At 47.1% G+C, this 20,122-nt stretch overlaps 1 protein-coding gene across 1 annotated transcript in view; it reads left to right on the plus strand.

The window, feature by feature from the left end:
* Positions 1–14,730: 14,730 nt before the first annotated feature.
* The window catches only part of Clip1 (CAP-Gly domain containing linker protein 1), a 112,732-nt gene continuing 107,340 nt past the window's right edge, over positions 14,731–20,122 (plus strand). Inside the window, exon 1 of the mRNA XM_051161502.1 lies at positions 14,731–14,830. The gene's annotated coding sequence lies outside the window, so the exon portion shown is untranslated. The remainder of the gene's footprint in view (positions 14,831–20,122) is intronic.

Below are 20,122 nucleotides of genomic sequence, written 5' to 3' on the forward strand. Positions count from 1 at the left end.
ATGGGAGCCGATCATGGTGGCGCACGCCTTTAATCCCAGCACTTGGAAGGCAGAGGTAAGTGGATGGCTGTGAGTTTGAGGCTAGCCTGGTCTACAAAACAAGTCCAAGAAGGCCAAGATAACATAGAGAAACCCTGTCTCGGAAAAAGGAAGGGTGGAGGAGGGGCGGTGGGGGAGCGGGAGTTTCATGATAGTAAAAAATCTGCCTTAGCAATTGCAATTGTAGCTCTAGGAAAACTGAGACAGGAGGATTGTGACTCCCATGCTAGCAAGGACTACACAGCAAGACCCTGTCTTTTTTTTTTTTTTTGGTTTTTCGAGTCAGGGTTTCTCTGTGTAGCCTTGGCTGTCCTGGACTCGCTTTATAGACCAGGCTGGTCTCGAACTCACAGCGACCCATCTGCCTCTGCCTCTGAGTGCTGGGATTAAAGGCGTGCGCCACCACAACCGGTGCAAGACCCTGTCTTACTGTGTTAGTTTTGGCTTTTTTAATTTTTTACATTTTAAAATTATTTTTTGTGTGTATGTGTGCGCGTGTGTACCAGGGCACAGATGTGGAGGTCATGGGACCATTGTGGGAGTCAGTCCTATCATGTGAGTCTTGGGGATTGAACTGAGGTTCTCAACCTTGGCCCTGGGGCCATCATGTCCGCCTAGGGTTTTCCGTACTCTAGTGAAATACTCGTCACAGACAACTTGAGTGGGGTAGGATTTATTTGGGGCACAAAGGACTCCATAGTCCTTGGTTGTCTTGATTTTAGACCACGGTGAGGCAGAATATCACTATCACAGGAGTGTGCCTCAGAAGCTCAGGCTGGTCATGGTGGCTCATGCCTCTAAATCCCAGGAGGATCTCTGGCAGTTCAAGGTCAGTCTGGTCTATATAGCCAGTTCCAGGCTAGCCAGAGCTACGTAGTGAGACCTGGCCTTAAAACAAAACAAAATGAGCCAGGGGCGGTGGGTGGCGCATGCCTGTAATCCCAGCATTTGGGAGGCACAGGCAGGTGGATCTCTGAGTTCGAGGCCAGCCTGGTCTACAAAGTGAGTCCAGGACAGCCAAGGCTACACAGAGAAACCCTGTCTTGAAAAACAAAACAAAACAAAAAAACCTACTTAACTCATGTTGGCTAGCTGCTAGGGCAAGACTATCAGAGCAACATATACAAACCTCTAAATTTTTAAACACTCCAGTCTTATTCATGTGGCCTTTAAAAATAAACGTTCTTGGGATTTGTTTGTCTTATGCCTGACTTGAAGTACCTTGTTTAAATTCAAATTGTATGTGTTTGTGTCACATGGTTGGTCACCCTTGATTGACATCTGCTTGGTACGTGTCCCCTTTATGCAGAAAGACTTCTTGACCTGGGTAGACAGTGATACATGCACCACCACACAGAACTCTCTGAAGGCTGAGACTGTGCAACCATCTAATAGCCATTTCACTGTAAGCCAGTGCAAGGAAGGAACTTCTGAAGGCAGGCTGGGGTTCTCCTGCCTGCAATGTCAGTGCTCTGGAGGCAGAGTCAGGAGGATCATGGCAAGTTCAGCGTTAGTTACTACCTAGTAGCTTCCAGGCCTGCCTGGGCTATAAAAGACTCTGCTTAAAAAAAAAAAAAAAGATTTATTTATGTATTATCTATACAGTGTTCTGCCCCCATGTGTGCCTGCGTGCCAGAAGAAGGCACTAGATCTCATTACAGATGGTTGTGAGCCACCATGTGATTAATGGGAATTGAACTCAGGACCTCTGAAAGAACAGACAGTGCTCTTAACCTCTGAGCCATCTCTCCAGCCCCTGACCCTGTTTTTAAATACCAGAAAATGGTGGCTCACAACCATCTACACTGGAGTCTGATGCCCTCTTCTGATGTGCAGGTGTATATGTAAATAGAGCACTCATCTACAAAGACCTACTTTTATTTATTATTTATTTATTTATTTATTTATTTTGGTTTTTCGAGACAGAGTTTCTCTGTGTAGCCTTGGCTGTCCTGGACCAGCTTTGTGGGCCAGACTGGCTTCAAACTCACAGTGATCCACCTGCCTCTGCCTCCCGAGTGCTAGGATTAAAGGTGTGCACCATCATGCCTGGCAAGACCTGTTTTTAATTGTTGTTTGTTTGTTTGTTTAAGATTTATTATTTATTTATTATGTACACAATGCTCTGTCTGCATGTACACCTGCAGGCCAGAAGAGGGCACCAGATCTCATTATAGGTGGTTGTGAGCCACCATGTGGTTGCTGGGAATCGAACTCAGGACCTCTAGGAGGAACAGTTAGTGCCCTTAACCTCTGAGCCATCTTACCAGCACCCCAAGACCTGTTTTTAAATACCACATAAAGAAGCTAGAGGAGAGATAGAGCAGGCATATACATATATCTTTTAAAAGATTTATTTATTTTACATGTGAGTACTCTATCTGCATATACACCTGCATGTTAGAAGAGGTCAACTTTAGTGTTTAAAATGTGATTAGCCAGGGATTGGCTAGTCTGTTCCAGGACTGCCTGGACTGTTACACAGAGAAACTCTGTCTACAAACAAACAAACAAACAAACAAATAGAATGTGGCTAGTTAAGTCAGTAGTTTGGGGAATTGTTTGTGTGTGTGTGTGTGTGTGTGTGTGTGTGTGTGTTTGTGTGTGTGTGTGTGTGTAAGGGCAGGCACATGTATTGGCATGGGCATGAGCCTACCACAAATGTACATGTGGAAGTCAAATAACAATGTTTGGGACTTGGCTCTCTCCTTTTACCACATAGGCTGTGGTATAGATCTCAGGTCATCAGGCTTGGTCTCAGGTAACTTTCTATATTGCTGATCATGTCATCAAGGCTTGTGTAAAACTTAAAATCTTCCTGCCTCTGCCTCTCAAGGGCTATCTTCCAAACAGGTACTCTCATGCCCATTGGTTTTGTTGCTGTTTTTAAATGATTTTGAAACATTTTATTTTATGTGCATTGGTGTTTTGCCTGCATGTATACCTGTGGGGAAGTATCAGACAGTTGACAGCTGCCATGTGAGTGCTGGGAATTGAACCCTGGTCCTCTGGAAGAACTTCTGAGCCATCTCTCCAACCTGCCTATTTGTTTTTTGGGTTTTGGGGTTTTTTTGTTTTGGTTGGGTTTTTTGGGTTTTTTGGGACAGGGTCTCTCTGTGTAGCCTTGGCTGTCCTGGACTTGCTTTGTAGACCAGGCTGGCCTGGAACTCACAGAGATCCATTCTTTGTTTTATATTTTCATTCAGACAGCAAGTTTATATGTATGCATTAGTCATAGTAATAACTGAAACGCTGAAATGTCTGAGCTTTACACAACTCTGAAGATGCCTTGGTTTGAGTGTGCGATAAATTTAACTGGTGTGAACTAAACTCTCTGCGGAAGCTGAGTGGATAGCAGTTATCCCAGAGGATACTTGTTGCAGGGAATTTGATCCCATTGTGAACCCTGAGATTGTGAACTGTAAAAACCTGTTTCTTGTTTGGTGTGATTGAGCCCTAACACACACCTTTAATCCAAGAACTTTCTGTTTATTGTAAACAGGTGACTATGGTATGGTTCAGCTAGGCCTAATACACACTTTCTTGTTTGTTTTTCAAGACAGGGTTTCTGTGTGTAGCCTTGGCTGTCCTAGACTCGCTTTGTAGACCAGGCTGGCCTCGAACTCACAGCGATCTGCCTGCCTCTGCCTGCGGAGTGCTGGGATTAAAGGCGTGCACCACCACCTTTAATACAGGATTTAACAGAAACCCTAGGTCAAGAGGGCAGAGCACGAAACCAACTAATGGGCTGAAGAGACAGTGCAGAGGTTAAGAGCATTGGCTGTTCTTCCAGAGGTCCTGAGTTCAATTCCCAGGAACCACATGGTGGCTCACAACCATCTATAATGAGATCTGATGCCCTCCTCTGGCCTGCAGGTGTACATGCAGGCGCAACATTATGTATATAATAAATAAATCTTTTTTTTTTTTTTCCGAGTGTGTAGCCTTGGCCATCCTGGACTCACTTGTAGACCAGGCTGGCCTCGAACTCACAGCGATCCGCCTGCCTCTGCCTCCCGAGTGCTGGGATTAAAGGCGTGTGCCCGGCTCCATAATAGATAAATCTTAAAAAAAGAAAAAGGAAACCAGCTGACAGGGATTAAAGAGTAGAGGGACTGAGTTGAGGGTTATTTAGGGCAGCATGGGTAAGAGGAGGAGCCCTTTGAGCTTTGAGCTAACAAGCTCCTTGGCTTTCAGGTTTTTGGTTTTTCCTTTTAGGCTGTTAGCTGAGCTACTAAGTTTTTTGGGCTTTTTCCTCAGAGACATGAACTGAGCAGAAGGTCAGCTGGGTGTTTTCTCTGCCTCTCTAAGCTAGCAGCTTTTCACCCCAACATCTGGCTCCTGAGTCTTCATTGGTAAAATTGAACAGTTGGGGTTTTCTTTTTTTTTTTAAACAGCAGATACTTGCTTGCCCTACCTTGACTATGGAGGGAAGGAACGTTGTAGATCAAGAGCCAAAGCTGTCGTGGGCTCTCAGTAGCCATTTTTACTATCAACCTCTGCATCTAAACTAACAGGCTCCTAGCCGGGAGTGGTGGCGCACACCTTTAATCCCAGCACTTGGGAGTCAGAGGCAGGCGGATCACTGTGAGTTCGAGGCCAGCCTGGTCTACAGAGTGAGTCCAGGACAGTCAAGGCTACACAGAGAAACCCTGTCTCTAAAAAACAAAAAACAAAAAAACTAACGGGCTCCTGACTGCTAGATAAGGACACTGTTGAAATGTATTCTAAACCTTAGTTTCCAAAGTCCCAGAAGCTATATATGAATCTCGGAGAGTCTATTTCCTACCCTGTTGTGTAGTCCTCCCCCTCCGCCTCTCCTCTGCTATCTTCTGTCAGTACATTTTATAAACAGTGAGTCATACCCTGCTCAGCTCTATAACATAAAAGTCCACATAGCCAGGCTGGGCGCAGTGGCACGCGCCTTTAATCTCCATACTCGGGAGGCAGAGGCAGGAGGATTGCTGTGAGTTTGAGGCTAGCCTGGTCTACAAAGCGAGTCTAGGCTACACAGAGAAATCCTGTTTCAAAAAAAAAAAAAAAAAAAAAAGTCCACATAGCCTCTTCCACGGGGACCCTGGCCTTAGGTCTGTGGGATAATATGTCTATAGTTTATCCATTAATTCCTTAACAGTACACGGGAAGATGACTGCATGGTTAAAAATGTTTGCTGCTCTCCAAAAAAAAAAAAAAAAAAAAACCCCAGGTAACATTTCACAACCTTCTCTAACCAGCCCTGGGGGGTCTGACGCCTTCCCTTGGCTTCTGCAGGTTCCTGCACTCAACATGGTGTACACAAATACCCGCAGGCAAAGCACTCACACTTACTGCGCACAGTCGTGCACGCCTTTAATGCCAGTACTCGGGAGGCAGAGGCAGGTTGAACTCTGTAAATTCGAGTCCAGCCTGGTTTGCAGAGTGAGCTGCAGGACAGCCAGGGCCACACAGAGAAACCCTGTGTCTCGGAAAACCAAAAAAAAGCTACAGGGCTTGGGAGTAACTCAGTGATAGAGGGACTAGTTTGCATGAGCAAAGGTTTCATCCCAGTGTGGCCAAATAAAAACCCAAACCACAGTGGACTGCCAGATTGTTAAAGGCCTCCAGATGCTTTACCAATGTAAACAGGCAACTGATTTGTACCGAGGGAACGCTGAGTTTGAGGCCAGCCTGGCCTATTTAGGGGATTCCAGGCAGAACAAGGCTTACATAGAGAAACCCTGTCTGCAAATAAAAAGGAGGGGGCTGGAGAGATGGCTTAGAGGTTAAGAGCACCGTTTGCTCTTCCGAAGGTCCCGAGTTCAATTTCTAGCAACCACATGGTGGCTCACAACCACCTGTAATGAGATCTGGTGCCTTTTTATGGTGAGCAGGCACACATGTGGGCAGAATATTGTGTAAATAATAAATCTTTTAAAAAAAGAGAAAACAAAAATGAACTTAGCTGTGTATATGCTTTTATTTTGGTTTGAATACTTTTTGTTTGTTTGTTTTTTCGAGACATGGTTTCTCTTGTAGTCTTGGCTGTTCTGGACTTGCTTTGTAGAACTCACAGAGATCTGCCTTCCTCTGCTTCCTGAGTGCTGGGATTAAAGGTGTGGGCCACCCACGCCCAGCTTAATTTGAATATTTTGGATTGATTTATTTCAGTGTATAAATGTATTGCCTGCAGGTGTGTGTGGGTGTGTGTGTGCGCGCGCGTGTGCGTGCGCGCACCATGTGTTTCTTTACCTGGTGCCCGTACAGGTCAGAAGAGGGCATTAGATCTCTTGGGATTGGAGTAACAGATGTTTGTGAGGCACCATTTGGGTGTTGGCAATCAAACATATGTCCTTTGTAAGAGCAACAGGGCTCTAAATTGCTGAGACAGCTTTCCAGCCCTCTTCTGTGTTTTGTTTGTTTTTTCAGACAGGGTCTCACTTTGTAGCTCTGGATAGAACTCTTATCTGTTAGACTAGGCTGGCCTGGAACTCACAGAGATCCACCTGCCTCTGGTGTGTGCCATCATGCCCAGGTGAATTTATTATTTTCACAGAAAGACAGTAAGTGCTTGGTGGGTAAAGTACATGTCAAGCACGTAGGGAGGGCTGGGATTGGTCCCCCCACACCACATACACTGGAGTTGGTAGTACATGCCTGTAATACCAACAGAGGCCAGAGCATGAGAAATTCTGTGGGAAGAGCCCAGCACTCAGGAGGCAGAGGCAGTTTAATCTGTGAGTTCAAGGCCAGCCTGGTCTACAAAAGGAGTCCAGGACAGCCAAGGCTAGTTTTCTAGAAATTCTGTCTCAAAAAAAAAACAAAAACAAAAACAAAAAAGTTCTAAGGGAGAAGTTCAGCGGCATTCTCAGCTTCGTAGGGCAGCTTGGGCTGCATGAGATGCCTTCCCTCAATTAGTTAGTTAATTAATACTTAATTAGTATATATTGGCCAGTGAAAGCAGGTCAGTGAAAGGCTCTTGCTGCCAAGCCTGATGCTCTGATCTGATCCTTAGAGCTGTCAAGGTAGATGGAAAAAAAAAAACCAATTCCCACATGTTGTCCTCTAACCTCTACATATGCCCTGGGCTGTGCATAATCAAGCACACACTGAATCAATCAATCCATTAATATATAACATGAATACACATATAAAAATAAAAATATGAGTCCAGGATGGCCAAGGCTACACAGAGAAACCCTGTCTCGAAAAACCAAAAAAAAGTAACCGAATGCCAGCAGTTTTATGTGGTTCAACCTAGCAGTTGCCAAGACATTGCATGCAGAGGCGCACACCCATGTGGTTTGTGAGAAGAACTGTGAGGTACGATTTTGGATCATGTGTGATGCTCTTCCCTGTAGCTCTGTGCATCTAACTTACCTGGTCTTTAATCTGTGGATGGGGGTAATATCACTACCTCTTCTTTTCCCAAAGACACAGGGCCATGATATGTAATAATTACTCTTTGCCATCAGAAGCAGAGGTGTGGTGGCGCACACCTTTAATCCCAGCACTAGGGAAGCAGAGGCAGGCAGATTGCTGTGAGTTCAAAGCTGGCCTGGTCTACAAAGTGAGTCCAGGACAGTCAGGCTGTTACACAGAGAAACCCTGGCTTGAAAAACCAACCAACCAAACAGAAAACAAAAACAAAACAGAAGCAGAGGCCTGAAGCTGTGCCCCATGGCCACATGCTAATTTTAGCATCAGGACATGGGACATGTGGCTAGTTTTCTGCTCAGTCATTTTTCTCAGTTGGCTGTTTTTGTTACACTAAGTGTTGAACTGATGAATTGTGCGTGTGAGGCAAGTGATCTACTAGCCTACATCTGCAGATCTACATGTAGATTTAAAGCATATGTTTGTACATTTGTATGTATGTGTGTATATGTAAATACTGTATATATATATGTTGGGAGACAGTCTCACTATGTAGCCCTGTCTGGTATAGCATTCCCTTTGTAAATCAGGCTGGCCTCATTTCTTTTTTTCTTTTTTCTTTCTTTTTTTTTTTTTTGGTTTTTCGACAGGGTTTCTCTGTGTAGCCTTGGCCACTTGGCCATCATGGACTCGCTTTGTAGACCAGGCTGGCCTCGAACTCACAGCGATCCGCCTGCCTCTGCCTCCCGAGTGCTGGGATTAAAGGCGTGCGCCACCACGCCCGGCTTCTCTTTTTTTTTTTTTTTGAGACAGGGTTTCTCTGTGTAGCCCTGGCTGTTCAGGTACTCACTTTGTAGACCAGGCTGGCCTCAAACTCACAGAGATCCACTTGCCCCTGCTTTCCAAGTGCTGGGATTAAGGGTGTGCGCCACTACAACTAGGCCCAGCCCTTTCTTATAGAACCACACACCCAGTACCGGCACCACCCACAGTGCACTGGTCCCTCCCCCTTCAATCACTAATTAAAATGCTCTACAGGCTTGCCTACAGCCAGATCTTATGGCATTATTTTCTCAATTGAGATTCCATCCTCTCAGATGACTCTAACCTGTGTCAAGTTGACATCAAATTACCCAGCAGAAATCCAGAGCGGTGGCACATGCCTTTAATCCCAGCACTCAGGAAGTCAGCGGCAGGGGGATCTCCATGAGTTCAAGGCCAGCCTGGTCTACAAAGGGAGTCCAGAACAGCCAAGGCTACAGAGAGGAACCTTGTCTTGAAAAATAAAACAATAGAAAGCTATCCAACACAACTGACCTCTTGTCACCTTGACATATAAACACATTGGTTTTTTTTGTTGTTGTTTGTTTGTTTTTTGTTTTTCGAGACAGGGTTTCTCTGTGTAGCCTTGGCCATCCTGGACTCACTTTGTAGACCAGGCTGGCCTCGAACTCACAGCGATCCGCCTGCCTCTGCCTCCCGAGTGCTGGGATTAAAAGGCGTGCGCCACCACGCCCGGCTAAACACATTGTTTTTTGTTTGGTTTGGTTTTTCTTTTTTTTTTTTTTTTTTTTGTTTTTCGAGACAGGGTTTCTCTGTGTAGCCTTGGCCATCCTGGACTCACTTTGTAGACCAGGCTGGCCTCGAACTCACAGCGATCCACCTGCCTCTGCCTCCCGAGTGCTGGGATTAAAGGTGTGCGCCACCACGCCCGGCTTTGGTTTGGTTTTTCGAGACAGAGTTTCTCTGTGTCGTTTTGGCTGTCCTGGAACTCACTCTGTAGATCAGGCTGGCCTCAAACTCAGAGATCTGCCTGCCTCTGCCTTCCTAGGGCTAGGATTAGCGTGAGTTACCACACCCAGCCCTCAGTTGCGATTTTAATGTCAATCAGAGCACTATATTGAGTATAATGAAAGCTTGTGGTGTGGAAACAGGACACATGCCACTGCCGGAGTTACAGGCACGCACCAGCACCCTCAGTTACATGGTGCTGGGGATTCAACCCGGGGCTTCCTGTGTGCTGCTCCGGCACTCTGTCCAGTGAGATGCATCACTTATTTTCCCCGAAAAAGTAACAAATTAGTGTGGTGTGGGAGGCAGAGGCAAGTGGACTCTGAATTTGAGGCCAGCCTGGTCTACATAGCTAGTTCAAGACAACCAGGTTTGTTTTTTTGTTTGCTTTCGTTCTTTTTTTTTTTCCCTTGGGTTCCCCCATGCACACAGATTCATGTGTGTCCACTTTTCTGCTAGTTTTCAGACAGGGTTTCACTGTGCAGCCTTAGCGTACATAAGGCCAACGTCCAACACTACAAACAAAGATAAATATCCAAACTAATTTTGTTTTGGATCTAAACTCCTTTAAACTATCAGAGAAAGGAGCATTAACTTTAGCAGCCTAAAAAGCCACACTTTGCAATAACAAGAAGATCCTATTAAACTAAAATTAACTTCCTCACTTAAAGGTGCCAGTTTGTGTGTTTACACTTTTCCTGTTGTTGCAGAGTGAGAAAGTGTGTGGTGCAGTGTGGAGGAGCGCCAAGGGAATTCGTGGGTGTTAGGGTCTGGTGGACTAAGTGAAATGGGGTACATGAAGTAATGACTTATGGTATCCATTTGTTATGCCTTTTGATGGAGTGATGTTCCCCCTCCCCCAAGACAGAATGTCTCTGTGTAGCCTTGGCTGTCCTGGACTCATTTTGTAGACCAGGCTGGCCTCAAACTCATACAGCCTGCCTCTGCCTCCCGAGTGCTGGGATTAAAGGTGTGCACCACCACCTCCTGGCGCCTGGAAGGTGGCAAAATGCTTACCATGCAAGCACCCATGGAAGGTGCTGGGTAAGGTAGCACCTGAGACATGACCCTGGAGGTTGTCTTCTGCACACACACACAATTAAAAAAAATAATGTAGAAAAATAAACTAGGCCTGAAGGCACATAGCATTTGGGAGGGAGATACAGGAGAACCAGAGGTTCAAGACCTTTTATGGCTACCAGTCTAGCCTGTGCTAAATAAGATTCTATCTCAAGCTAACAAATAAACAAACCATCAGTGGGCCAGATAGTACTTCTTGTCTCCTACAATCCAAATGCCATTCCAACCCGGGGCATCTTAGGCTAAGTTCTGAGCCCTTTTTCTTACTTAGAGGCAAAGAGGCTGCACAGCTCCCTTTTCTTGTCTTTTTTTTTTTGGTTTTTCGAGACAGGGTTTCTCTGTGTAGCCTTGGCCATCCTGGACTCACTTTGTAGACCAGGCTGGCCTCGAACTCACAGGGATCCGCCTGCCTCTGCCTCCCGAGTGCTGGGATTAAAAGGCGTGTGCCACCACGCCCGGCTTCTTTTCTTTTTATCCTCCACAGAGAGTCCTTGGACCTCAGCCAGGTTTATTGCATAATCTGGTTGAGACTTTAATCTGCAGCACATAATACAAAGGACCAAATGACTTTGGAAAAAGTACATTCACTTTGGCTGTGGTAGAGACCTATTAAAAACAAGTGACAGAGCTTGGTGTCATCACTCCAGCCAAAGGTAGATGACAAACAGCCACAGCTGGCAAGAGTTTCCTGTTCCAAACAACCTAGGCTTTTCTGCCCTCCTGATGTTTATTTCAGCTTTCTCCCTAAAGTTTTGAAAAGTAACCGTAGGCATTCATTTGCATGTGTGCATGTGCGAAATGCCATAGTGTGGATGCTGAGGTGAGAGGCCGACTTGTAGGAGCCAGTTCTATTCTTCCAGTATGTGCTGGTGACGGAATGCGGGTCATCAACTTGGCCAGTGGCACCTGTTTCTTTCAGCTTTATATTTCACAATAATTAGGAGATTCATTAGCAGTAGAAACAACTGTTCAGGGTGTCTGGTCACCTCTCATTCACTCTTCACAACGTTCACTGGTCTTATATGACAGTATGGCATCAGAAGGAGCCATCGCTACATTTGGTGTGTCCGTACTATACTAGATTCCCCCAGTTTTGGGCATACTCATCTAAACGTGGGTACCTTTAGGGAAAACTCACAAAAATCCACCTGCCTCTGCTTCCTGAGTGCTGGGATTAAAGACGGGTGCCACCATGTCTGGCTCTGTTTGTGTTCTTTAAAAAAAATTTTTTTTTAGATTTATTATGTATATAGTGCTCTGCCTGCATATACACATGCAGGCCAGAAGAGGGCACCAGATCTCATTATAGATGGTTGTAAGCCACCATGTGGGTTCTGGGAATTGAACTCAGGGCCTTTGGAAGAGCAGCCAGTGCTCTTAACTTCTGAGTCATCTGTCCAGCCCCCTCTGACTGTGTTCTTATGAGTAATGCTGCCATGAACATTTACTTTGCTTAGTATGAGATGGGGTTTCACTAGACGATGTGATGATGTAGCCTGTCCTAAATTTAGGAGTTGCTATGTAGCCCAGGCCAGTCTAGAGTGTGTAATCCTCTGACTTCCACTTTCAGAGTGCTGGAACTACAGGCACAGGAACTGCCATCACAAGTTTCTCTGTGTAATAGCCTTGGCTGTCCTGGGCTCACTTTGTAGACCAGGCTGGCCTCGAACTCACATCAATCCACTTGCCTCTGCCTCTGGAGTGCGCTACCACGCCTGGCCTAGTTTTGTTCTTTTGAGACAGGGTTTCTCTGTGTAGCCCTGGCTGTCCTGGAACTCACTCTGGAGACCAGCCTGGCCTCAAGCTCACAGAGATCTGCTTGCCTCTGCCTCCTGAGTGCTGGGATTATAGGCCTGTGCCACCATGCCTGGCAAATGTGTTTAATTTTTGCTGAAGGTGGTTCCTTTTTGTGTACTCAAAAGACATTCATTGATCAGAACTACTGCACTGAGCACTGATTTCACAATTGCTTTGCTTTGCTGGGTTGAAAAAAGTCACAGAATCTTAAAAATGCGGTGGAAATTTTATAAGTGATTTTGGCCAATGCCCACATTGTAAAGCAGCATGTACTCACTCAAAGCCCTAGTCCATTGAGAAGGCCTGGAGTACAGGAGGATGTGCTGGGGCCCTTGTTTGTTAATGGAATGAGTACAATGGTACTTTTTTTTTTTTTTTTTTTTTTTTTTTTTTACAATGGTACTTTTATGCTTATCAGATGCTTCTCTTTGAGAGCTGATCCTGGGATTCTAAACATAGCAGTTTATCATTCTCTCGTCATTTTATTTATTGTTTGTTTGTTTTGAGACAGGGTTTCCCTGTGTAACCCTGGCTGTCCTGGACTCACTCTGTAGATGATCCTACCTCTGCCTCCTGAGTGCTGGGATTAAAGGCATGCCCCACCACCACCCTACTTCATTTTTACTTAAAAAAAAAAATCTGTAAAACCAGCAGTAGCAGCACTGCTTGTAGAAATAGCATTCTCAGCCAGGCAGTGGTGGCGTATGCCTTTAATCCCAGCACTTGGGAGGCAGAGGCAGGTGGATCTCTGTGTAGCCTTGGCTAGCCTGTCTTGAAAAACCAAAACCAAACAAACAACTTAACCATTTAGGGATGGTGGCACAAGCCGTTAGTCACCAGGCAGAGGCGGGCAGATATCTGTGAATAGGAGGCCAGGCTGGTCCACAGTGAGTTTCCAGATAGCCAGGGCTACATAGCAAGACCCTGTTTCAATAAACTAACTAAACCCCAAAAACAAGACCATAGGTTTGCCAGGCATAGTAGGGCTTGCTTTTAATCCCATTGCTATAGTGAGTTCCAGGCCAGCCAGGACTTTCTCAAACATAGTAAATACGTTTAACAGGCTGGCCTCGAACTCGTAGCAATCCGCCTGCCTCTGCCTCCCAAATGCTGGGATTAAACGCGTGTACCATTATGCCTGGTGCATGTACGTATACGCGCGCGCACACTATTTTTATCAACAGTACTAGGGAGGCAGAGGCAGGAGGACTGCTGTGAGTTCGAGGCCAGCCTGGTCTACAAAAATGAGTCCAGAGCCGGGCATGGTGGCGCACGCCTTTTGATCCCAGCACTCGGGAGGCAGAGGCAGGCGGATCGCTGTGAGTTCGAGACCAGCCTGGTCTACAAAGTGAGTCCAGGATGGCCAAGGCTACACAGAGAAACCCTGTCTCGAAAAACAACAATAACAAAAAACCCAACCCAAACCAAACCAACCAACAAACAAAAAACCTCAAAAAAGCTTAGTAAGAGCTGAATAGTATTCAGATGAGGGCGTGAGGACTGCCTTTCTGAGTAGGAACGGATTCTGGTTTTAAGGGTACCATCATCTCTTGACCTTGGAGCTGGTATATCAGGCCCAGGTCGAATTAGGTAATAGATTATTGTGTGTGTGTGTGTGATTTAAGGCTTAAATGGACAGGAGGGTCTGCAGATACATTTATTTTATTCCGAACTTCGTGCATTTCCCTTCTTGGGCTCTTTGGATGCCTGTTTGTCCAGACACAATGATGTTTTGAATAAAGGTCAACAAGAGAGGTCACCCTCCGGGATGTTTTCCCCTACCAGGAAGGAGGAGGAAGCCTGTGGCCCCTTCTACACCAAGGAGTCGCTGCAAAATCCTGAGCTTCCAACAGCTGCAGATGTCTGTCAGGAGCCGCGAAACTTCTGGCGTTGCCATGGTCCATGGGAGCGAAATGCTGGCCACCCTCTGCTACTGCAGCCCTAAGCCGGCTGTTGCAGCGTCCCCACCAGTCCCTTTCAAAGGCTTTTTCAAGGGGATCCCTACGTGGGGAGGAGCTCGGACGGGACAGTAACCTGGGCTTCTGTCCAATCTACTAGGGGGAATAAAAGAGGCTTTTCTTAAACTAACGGGCAGAAGCACTGGGCTTGTCTCAGAAAAAAAAAATTTTTTTTTTAACCCCTCAGTGTTTTCCTGGAGAGCAGAGAAGGTTCATCCCTTATAAGCATCTATCTCCCTTCCAACTTGTGGCACAGGATTTCTCACCCTGCTCTGGGCGCGAAGGGCAGGTCAAAGAAATGAATCAGCGCCCCATTCCCCAACGGCACCCCACCCCATCCCAGCGGCAGGCTGCGGTCAGGACGACGTATAGCCAGCCATCCCGGGGTGACTTGCAAATTCTGGGCACACTTTGCTAGGAACCCCGGGAATAGCCTGAAATGCCAAGGCAACGGCGGGTGCAGGCCCCACGGTTGCTCCCGACCGGGCATCTAGCTCCTTATCTGGGTGGACTCGGGAGGACTTAGGGGCTCGCAGGGGAGTGGGGTGGGGGTGGGGGTGGGGACGCGGACAAAGGGGTGACGGGCAGCTCGCGGGCGGCAGCGGCCCGGGCGCGGGGAGGGGCGGCGCGGCGTCTTCTCCCGGCCCCGCGGCGGCGGCGGCGGCGGCGGCGGCGGCAGCGGCGCGTCACGTTCTCTTCCCCGCCCCGAGCTGAAGAGCCGGGGAGGCGGGAGGCGGCGGCCGCGGCGGCTGCTGCTGCTGCTGTTGCTGTTGCTGTGAGGCAGGTGGCGGAGACCGGCGCTGTCCCAGGCGGTGAGCGAAGCGCGGGTCCGATCTCTCCTTCCTCGCCGGTCCACCCTTTCTCTCTCTCCCTCCCTCCGCTCCTTCCCGCCGCTGGGGTGGTGGTGGTGATGGTGGTAGTGGGGAGGCGGGGGGAGGGAAGGCTCGCCTCAAGCTCCCGCCACGCTCCCGGGCCGCGGCTGAGGAGCCACGGGCGCACCCGGGAGGGCGACAGGCAGCGAGGAGAGAGCGGCCGCGGGGAAGGCTGGCTGCGAGCCACGCGCGCTCCGGCCCTGTCAGCCGCGGCCCGGGCCTTGCCTTCCTCCCGCCGCCTCAAGATGGAGCGTGGACTCCTTGCCCCTGCGCCGCCTCAGGCGCGGCTCTCTTGCCCGCGTCCTCCCCTCCTCGGCTCTCGGTGGTGGTGGTGGTGGTGGTGGTGGCGGCTCCGGGGACGGCTCGGTCGCCCGTGGAGGCCGCGGGTCCGGTTGGACCTGTTGCCCTGGACGCCGGCACACGCCACCTGAGCCTTCTTCCTCGGTCAGGCCCGGGACGCCGGGTGGCCGCGAGCAGGCATGGAGGGCGCCCTTGCCCTGTGTCGCCCGGGGCCCCGGCCCGGCCCTGCCCGGCATGGCCCTGTCCCTGCTCCGGCCCTGAGCTTTTGTTTTCCTTCAAACCCCGCCTGGGCTGTGATTCTCTGAGAAGGTGGAAGGGCGACCTGGGGTGCCAGATCTCTGAAATCACCGCTGCCTCCCCGGTAACCCGAACCTGCTACCTAAGACAGATGACACTTGTTCGGGGTGGGTGGAGGGTGGGAGGGGAGCATTTTAAAGGTAGAGCCTTCTGGTTTTTCTCGAATTTGGAGGTCTTGCGTTATTTATATGTATAGTTGAAAAACCAACAGAATATCGGATTGTGTGTCTGGAATCCAGCCCTGAAATCCCGTAGACTCTCCACTTCATGTGGCTTTTCCATCTGGCAGGAGCCGCGCACCACCCCCTTCCTCCCTGCCCAGCCCCACCTCTCTAGGGCGGGCGTGAAGAAGTGACACGTTAAGTCTGTAATCCATGTGGATACCTGTTTTTAGCAAAAACTTGAGCGCCAATTACTGATTTTTTTTTTTTTTTAAGAGCTCGGAGATCTGTAATTTCCCTTTTCGTGGTGTGTGTGTGTGTGTGTGTGTGTGTGTGTGTGTGTGTGTGTGTGTGTGTGTGTGTGTGTGTGTGTGATTCAGCAGCCTGGCCTCTTCCTCTTCTAGGCCAGGACTGTGCCTGGCTCCTTGGGGCTCTGTATTTATACTGTGGCTGGCTGCTGCACTTTGATGACTCTGATTCTAGGCTTTTATGATTATTACTCCTAATAGTGGCTCCCAGTCAGGAGAGCAATGTTTGGCTTCTAGGCTTAATGATAATCTTTTACAAGAACCTTCAGGTATGTTGCTCCTCGGCCTTGGGGCCGTTTCTTCCTCTTGAAATAATAACAATTAACATTTATTGAGGGCTTCTTATGGCCAGGCTCTGAGCAAGTATGGGGTTTTATCTCAAGTAATCCAACCAGCCTAGGGAGGTTGTTGTCATCCTCTTTGAGAGAGGGCACTGAGAGGTCAGAGTCACAGCCGGTAAGGGATGCTGTCAGGAGTTGTACTTGGGCCTGCTTAGTTGTTCTAGCTATTTTGTCCAAACAGTGAGTCAATGGTAAAAAGGCAAGGCTGGACATTATTAAGACCAAGGAAGGGGGTGATTACTCAGCTGAGAGCCTCAACCCTTGTTGCTGTGGTTCAGAGAAAGCTGGTAGAGGAAACATGGGTGGGAACTTTTGTTCCCTAAACTTGAGGGTTTTGCCATTCTCTGCTTTTTCAGTCACTGTTGAACACACACACACACACACACACAAACCCAAGCCAACCTGGTTCTTGTCTTTAAGGAGCTTGATACTCTCTAAAAATTCCTATGTTCTAATTTTCAATTATACAGGGTCTCTTTGAATAGCCTTGGCTGTCCTGGAATTCACTCTTTAGGCCAGGCTGGCATCAAACTCACAGAGGTGGGCCTGCCTCTGCCTCCCAAGTGCTGGGATTAAAGGTGTGCACTACCACAGCCTGGCTCCTAAGAATTATTTTTTAGTAATATATATATGTGTGTGTGTGTGACACACATATATAGTGTGTGTGGTGTGTGAGTGCCTGTGTACCATAACATGCTTGTGGAGGTCAGAGGCCAGACAACTTGTAGGAACAGGTCATGCTTGGGATTGAACTGAGGGCACTGGACATGCAAGGCACCCACTGTGTCACTGAGCTACATCTCCAACATGGCTTTTAAGGAATTATTTTATTTTATTTTATGTGTGTTTGTTTGAATGAAAAAAAAATATATATATATGCACTGTGTGCCTGCCTGGTGCTAGAGGAGGCCAAAGAGGATATTGGACTTCTTATAGATTCGTTGTGAACCACCATGTGGGTTTTGGGAACTAAACCCAGGTCCCTTGCAAGAGCAGTAAGCACTTTTAACCTTTGATCTATCCCTCTAACTGTGTTTATTTTTACTTGTGTACACACACACACACACACACACACACACACACACACACACACACACACACACACGGGTGGGAGGTGTATGCATGTTAGTGAAGTTCCCAAGGAACCAGAAGAGACCTGGAGTTATATGTAGTTGTGAGCTACCCAGTATGGGTGCTAAGAACCCAGCCCAGGTATTCTGCAAGAGCAGCATTTGCTCTTAACTGCTGAGCCATCTCTCCAGCCTCTCTCTTCCAAGATTTATTTATTATTAAGCTCATGAGTGTTTGCCTTCATGTGTATATGTGCACCACTTGGAGTCATGGATGGTTGTGAACTGTCATGTGAGTTCTGGGAACTGAACCTGGGTCCTCTGCAAGAGCAGTAAGTGGCCTAAACTGCTTAGCCATCTCTCCAGCCTGTTGGCCCCCCCCCCTTTTTTTTTTTTTTGCCCCCTTTTTTTATAAGTGCTGTGCTTTGGGTTGGAAATGCAGCAAGTGCTGTGTAAGGGATGGTTTGGCCTTCTTGTATCCCATACAAAGGGAGGAATCTTTACGTTTGTCTTTAGGTTGACTTCTTGGTGTTCTTCATTTTTATTTACAAAGAGATTTGTTTCTTTTAGCATTTACATACCAAAGGCAAGGGGCTCTCCCTGCATTCCCCACTTTGTGGACTCCTCTACAGAGTTCTACTAGGCACCAAATGTGTGTTATTTTGAAATGTATGGACCAAATAAATAAGCTTGTCCTTAAGCCTGATTCATGGGACCTACTGACTCTTGAAAGTAGTCCTTTGTTCTCATATACATGTACATATACACAACAGATGAATTAAATGTAATTCAAAACAAAACAAAACTGGGCGAGGTGCCGCACAGCTGTAAGCCTAGCACTTGGGGAGGAGAGGAAGAGGCAGGTGGATCTCTATGAGTTTGAGGCCAGCCTGGTCTACAAAGAAAGTTCAGAACAGCCGTGGCTACAAGAAAAACCCTGTCTTAAACAAATGAACAAACAAACAAACAAACAAACAAACAAAAAAGGCGGGGAGGTGGCTGGAGAGATGGCTCAGAGGTTAAGAGAACTGTCTGCTCTTCCAGAGATCCTGAGTTCAATTCCCGGCAACCACATGGTGGTCCCCAACCATCTATACCTTCTTTTTTTTTTTTCCTCTTCATCTATACCTTCTTAATGCCCTCTTCTGGTGTGCAGGTGTATATGCAGATAGAGCACTCATATACATAAAATAAACAAAATCTTAAAACAAAACAAAACCCCCCAACCCAACCCCCCAAAAAACTGGGGAGAAAAGCAGGCCCACTTTATAAGCCCCCCAAAAACAAAAACAAAAATGAAACAAACGAAACAAACAGAAGCCAACTATCTATAAAGTGTTAGGTAAAACTTTTCACCTTGTTAAAATGTTTTTTTGTTTTATTTTTGTTGTTGTTGTTTTTTTTTTTTTTTTAACACAGGACTTCCTTGTGTATCCCTGATTGTTCTGGACTTCTTTTGTAGATCAGGCTGGCCTCAAACTCACAGGGATTAAAGGTCTGTGCCGGTAGTTTTTCTTTGACATGAAAAAGAAGCAAAAGACACAATGTTATTAGTCATTGCACGCCTGTACTCCTTTCAATATTGTTGACATGTTATGATTTCTCCAAAGGCTGTTTATGGAGCTGTGGTGTGTTTGTCTGTCTGTCTGTGTAGTGAGGTCTGTTCAGTACTCAGACCACAGATACTTAAGGAGCCATTTACTGTGCCACATGCCCTTCTGGATGCTGGTGACAGAGCCCTGAATAAAGTGACCAATACTGATTCTCTTGGAATTTCCCTTCTTCTAGGAAAGTTAGAAGATAAGCATATTAAATATAAGTGTGTTGTATGTTAGGCTGTCATACATGGTAAAGAAAAAATTATAAACTAGAGAGGGAGGAATATGAAGTCTTGTGAGCAATGGTTTAAGTTATAGGAATCTCAGGGTCGCAAGAGAGCCAGCTGAGAACGTGATCTGAGGAGAGATGAGAAGAAAGTTAGAGAATGTGGGTCCCTAAGCGAAATGGGGATCGTATGGAAGAGGGACCAAAAAGTTCAAAGGCCTTCACACTGGAAGCTTGGTGAGCAAATAAAGCCTTACAGGCTGTTCTCTGGAAAGTATTTGTTAAAATCCTGAAAGACTGAGAATAATTTAATGTGTCACCCATTCATCTACCCATCCTGGCGATGAGGTTGAACCCGGGCTTATCACATACACCAGGCAAGCTCTACCACTCTACCACTGAGCTATGCACATGACCCCTGCCCTTAGCTTTTTTTTTGAGCTAGGATTTCCCTGTGCAGCATAGGCTAGCCTAGAACTCACAGCCTTCCTGGCTTAGTCTCCTGAGTGTTAGGATTCTGGGTCGGGCTGTCATTCCTGGCTTTAGACGTTGACCCTGTTCAGCTAGATCTCAGCGTCCTCCCCGCCTCAGTCTCTGCAGTAGTTGGGATTACAGGCATTGGCTACCATGCCCAGCTTCTGCTTTGCTATTATGGTGGTCAAGGTTGCATTAAAGTAAGGGAGAGTTAAAGTTTTGACAATTTTCACCGTCTGGCTTAAAAGTCTCATTGCTAGTGAGTCCAGAGCAAGAAGAGAGCAAGAACCGAGCCCTAGCTTTTGTTATTTTGATAAATGTGCAGACTACCTGGCAGTAGAACATCAAATCAGTGGCCGGTCAAGAGTTGGCTAGCCCAGCCGGCCATGGTGGCTCACACCTGTAATCCCAGTACTCGGGAGGCAGAGGCAGGTGCATCTCCGTGAATTTGAGGCTA

This window comes from Acomys russatus, chromosome 19 (genome assembly GCF_903995435.1).
Source record: "Acomys russatus chromosome 19, mAcoRus1.1, whole genome shotgun sequence".
Lineage (NCBI taxonomy): Eukaryota > Metazoa > Chordata > Mammalia > Rodentia > Muridae > Acomys > Acomys russatus.